Genomic DNA, 5,598 nt, shown 5'->3' with positions numbered 1-5,598 from the left:
AATATTTTAATTGTTTGACAGCACTAATTATTTTATATTCATGCCCAGGCACGTCACTAGGCTTAGCCCTCAGGGTATTTGTAACTTGCGTTTGCAAAATCTTTGCACCCACATCTTTTGTTACTGTTTTAGAGCTACACTTATGTCAACAACCAGTCAAGAAATCAAGATGTTAACAAGTAAAAAGTGACAGACATATCCCCTTCTTCCATTTCTACTCTGTTCCTTCTGTCTTATCCTTTAAGATAAAAAAAACCTGATGCTAATTTCAGGACTTTTATAATGCAAATTGGTCACATGAAACAACATCCAAAATGTCCAAAAACTGACAGAGGCCAGACAGCTAATAAGTTGGTAAGTTAAACAAATATGACAAATAGCAGTACAAGAAATAACTGCAACATCTACATATTTATTTAATTTATCACAGCCAATGAATGAAGAAAGTTAAATTGGTAAGAATATAGCTAGCATATATAATAAATATAATGAAATAATTTTGTTTAGGCTATGCATAGTACCTGCTCAATGAATTGAAGGCTACAACGGTACAATAGCATTAACAGGGACCTTATGACATTTAGTTTTCAGTGACAACAACATTCTATGGGGATTGATATCGTTTTAGAATATGCCTACTATAGAGATAGGCTATATTATTGGCAATAAATAAAGAGTTGTGATTAGCTTGCTAAGTTAACCATTTCTTGTATTTCTCTCATTCACTCTAGCTAGACTACAGTTTTCCATAGCACACCAAAAATCCCCTTTCCTTTACCTCAAGAAAACGTAGCTAAAGGTAAGCAGATAATTAAAAACATCTTACAATTTCACTCTGTATCACAGTAGGTGTAATCAATCTTCCTTTTACCATTAGCGTGTATCGGTGTGTGTGTGTGTTTGGAGGGAGGGGGGAGAGGGGGGGGTGCATAGCAAGTTCAGACCAAAGAGTAGCGACGAGACGAGAATGAATCCCCCAGTTACTTGCAACGCTCCAGTCTGCAACGCTCTGAAAGCTGACAGTTCACACCAATGCAACCAGACGGTGCGGTGCATTATCTTGATAGCACAACAACTCTTTCGGCTATTTTTTTGTAGCTGGATATATATCATTTGTATATGATTTGTCTAACTATGAATGAGGATACGGTTATGGATTAATCAAATTGTTATTGTTGTTCTTATTATTATTTAGGTGGGCTTAGGAACATTTTGGGGTAGCTTCAGCCCCCCTAAAATAGGCTTAACAACGTCCCTGTTCATGCCACATCGAAGAAATTGGGAGTCATTTTTTTCTTATGTTGGTAATTTTATACAGTCTATTGTTGGGTCCTTTAGTTAGAACTTTATTGACAAGTATGAAGATTTGTCTTTGGCTTCACCACTTGTGGCATAAATTAACCCAACTATGGACAGACATTAAGAACGGGACATCAGCAAACAACATGATTTGGAAATTATAATTTGCTTTTAACAGCATGGTAACACCGTTCTTTAGATACTTGCACGCATACTTTGTGTTTACAGAACCAGGAGGATTATTATCCACTCGGTGGCAGATGAGGGCTGAAGGTCACCATGGTTAATAAGGTCATTGCAGAAAAACAAAAAGCTTGACTTTCTCTTCATAATATCCGGCTATTGTTGTGCAGAGACTGCTAGCTCACTGCACATCCTAATATTCTATCTCATGTGCTTACTGTAGTTGCAGCTTGTGGATGCATAGCCTCAATATCTGAGAATGTGCACACAACTAATGCTCTGAAGGAACACAGGATACACATTGTAGACATGGTGTAATGCATAGTTAAAGCCATATTAACAGTAAATAGCAAAGTTGCAAGCCGTAAAACCAAAACAATGAGCTAAAAGTCTCTAAAACACCCCATAGAGCTGAGGGGAAGTGCAAAGTTGGGTGATAATTATCCCTCATCACTAGGTGTAACACAGTCATATATAATTTATTGTTAATTAGGGATGCCCCCGGGAAACTGTATTGAATGAGTAAAAACTGGACTATTGATAAGGTCCAGAGTTATCAGTTCTACTATTGGTACTTCAGAGAATTAGTGAGTGACATTTCCATAGCGGAAAATAAAAATACTAACTAAGGCGCTGTTACGTGAACAGTCTATAGTGCAATAGAAGGATAAAATCAGAGCGGAAGTTGCTGGATGTATTTAGCCGCTACAGAGCTCCAGGGTGCCGGCTTCCAGTGGCAGCTGTTTAGCCGCCAATAGGTGACTGTGAGCCAGCTACAGGCAGTGCCAGATGACACTCCTTTCTGGGGCCATGGCGATGACAGTTAAGTTTAGGCACCAAAATGACTCGTTAAGTTTAAGGAAAAGGAAATTTGGATTAAAACACTCCTGAGGAAGAATGAGCGTTTTCTGGCTGAAAGTATTTAATTTTCACCACAAAATGCTCAGCTCTCTGGCTTTAAGGTCTGTGTAATGCATATCAGTTCAATTTTCTAAGCAGTATTGAATAATTGGAGCCCAGATGCAATTTTGTAATTTCCAAAATTTCTGATCCTCTGAATAAAAACAGAAAATATCCCTATTGTTTATGTCAAAATAATCATGTGTGCAACCTAAAGTATATCAGTGCCCATAGATACAGTTCTAAAACATTATTATAAATAAAAGGGGGCAGGGTGCAAACTTCTCTTTGTGACAAAAAGGCATTAGGAGACTAAGCATACAGTATTCTAATTAAATGTGGCAATGAAAAGACTTTTACATTTAACACATGTTCTCCATTTTACGAAGTCATGAACCAGAGCGTCTGTCTATGTTGACACCGTCTGAGCAAAAACCTCTAATTTATATTTCTCAGTGTAGCATGAAATGTATCTTAATCATCATTAAATCTCAGCTTTCTCTCACTCTCTGGGAAAGTTTTGCACCTTTTTGCGTTACGTTTTCCACCTACGCACCAGGGACTTTCTATAATTTTGTCTCAGCAGGGACCCCCTACTCCTGTCTGTCTCACATTCACATTCAGTAAAATTCATTGAGTTCATGCTCAGTCAGAATAAATTAGTAGGTGTCTTGCTCAAGGTCATTTCAGCAGCATTCATGATTTGACACATTGACTGTGGTAATAGACAAAAATAAAGCGTGATTTATGCTTCTGCAGAGGCTCCACACAGAGCTTTTGTCCATAGCCTACGTAAGTGGCCTGAAGTTTATACTTGTGCATTGGCGTGTGCGTCGATCTCTTTAAGAGAATAGCAGGGCTGGCATGTGTGTGTGTGTGTGTGTGTGCGTGGGGAGTGTGTGGTAGAGAGAGTGAGAGTGAGACACAGTGTCTCCCCTGTGCTTTCTGACCGAGGTGGGAAATCTGTAGCAGGAAAAGTTGATTTCATGTTATTTATGGAGAAAAAGAACCAGGAAATGAGTCGGGGGAAATGAAACGCAAGTAGGATCCAGCATAGGGTCCGTGTTTCCATAGACATATGTAGCTAAGGCATACATTTAACGCAGAAGCATAAATCACACTTAAATGAGGAAACTTTTCAGCCGTATGCTGATACATATAAAAGAGGTGATTAGATTTATTTCACATTATATAACTATAATTACATATTCTTATTTAAAAACATACACCCAGTGAACACTAAAAACTGTAGTACAAGTAAGAGCTGGGATTCAAATTGTTTTCCAACTGGCCAACCGTAACGCAGTAATGCGGTTGGTAACGCTTTACTATTTTAGCACCTTGAATTGCCAACATTTATCAGTCCAGTGCATTTATCATTATTTCGCCTTTTGACTTGGTTGCTGTAGTTGTGGAGTGTCTGCAGGTGATCTGCATACTTTCATTGCTTTACACACATGGATTATTTATTGTTTAGAAAAATGGATACAGTGAAGCCAGCAAACAAACATTCAATAATGTTCTAAAGATTTTCTCACAGAGGAGCATTAATTCCACAAACAATATTAGATTTTTCGTCTCAGGAGCACGGGAGAAGCAGCAAGTTAACTTGAGGTATGGATTTAATTTAACATTATCTAATATAGCACTGTGAATCTCATTTGTTCAGACACTGAACACTGAGGCTTATTACTGTGAAAGACAGTGTGAATGGCTTTACAATTGAACATGGAAAGCTTCTTCGGTGAGCATTTCACAGCATACACTTTAGTTTCCATTTTTAACTTGTGAAGGCACACATTGTCTTGAAGTTGGTTTGGAGAGAAAGGAAGTGATGAATGAAGGATATGTAATACTAAAACTTTACATAAGGGTCTATATGGATGGATTACTGAATAGGCCTAGCAGGCAAAGTCTGATGGACTAAGGCCTCTGTGTCAGAACCTCTGTTTGAAGTTAGTTAACATGTCTTATTGGAAAGTCAGTCAAACAACTATGTTAGATTCAAAATGATCACAAAGAGATACAAAATGACAACAATAAGATCCAAAATGACTACAAAGAGATGTAAAACACCTACAAATACAAAATGACTACAATGAGAAACAAAACAACTACACGCAAGAGACGCAAAATGATGACAAGATGATCATTTTGATAGGAGCTTTAAAACAAATAGAGACTCAAAACAACTACAAAGAGACACAAAATGACTACAAAGAGACACTGAACAACTACAAAGAGACTTAAAAATAAACGAGTACAAAGAGATACACAATGACTACAAAGAGACTTAAAAGTACACAAAACAAGTCCAAAGAGACACACAATGACTACAAAGACACTTAAAAATACACAAAACGAGTACAAAGAGACACATAATGACTACAAAGAGAGACTAAACGACTACAAAGACACTCAAAGAGACACAAAACAGCTACAAAGAGACACAAAACGACTACAATCAAAATTCATCTGTGGTTGTCAAATAACCTATATATATAATCTAGTTGAAGAAAGAAGGAGACATACTTTATTGATCACCGAGGGGAATTTAATGTTTTCACTCCATTGTCATTTTATTTTTTTACTAATTACAAATGCAAAGCATAAACACGACCTATACACATGCATTGATGGAGAGATCAAGGTCATATTATATGAATTGATGCATATTGATAAATTTGCTCATCACTACGACACATGACCAACTGGCACAGCCTGTGTAGAGTCTCTTTAACTCTGGAGAAACAAGCATTCATTTCTGATTTAAATTTGCAAAATCAACCCTTTTGGGCAGATGTCACCTACATCTATGCAAGTATTTTTACCCAAGGATATGAAATCCAAAGAAATGTGGTAATTATAAATAACATAAGGCTATACATTAAAAATCTCCCAGCATGGGTTTCCAGTAACATTAAGTATTTTGGCAGAAGTCTAATCTGAAACTCTGGATTACAAAATGGAGAGAATCACCTGCTGAAAGGCTCTATTTTCTCAGTAGGAGGCTTCACATTTTATGCCGTTATAGACATTTCATTGTGGTTTCATCATGTCAACTTAACTGACAGTGAAATCTACTAATTTAACTGGACATAGCTGAGGAGTGGCATAATGTGTGGTTCATGTAAATGCAATATTTATCCAGTCATGAGAGGTGTGGTATTTTATTTTTCTCTAAAAGAGAACGCAACCTTTGTCTATTTCCTGAAG

This window comes from Perca flavescens, chromosome 3 (assembly GCF_004354835.1).
Source record: "Perca flavescens isolate YP-PL-M2 chromosome 3, PFLA_1.0, whole genome shotgun sequence".
NCBI lineage: Eukaryota > Metazoa > Chordata > Actinopteri > Perciformes > Percidae > Perca > Perca flavescens.
The sequence above is the reverse complement of the archived record's forward strand: the minus strand, read 5'-3'. Positions refer to the sequence as shown.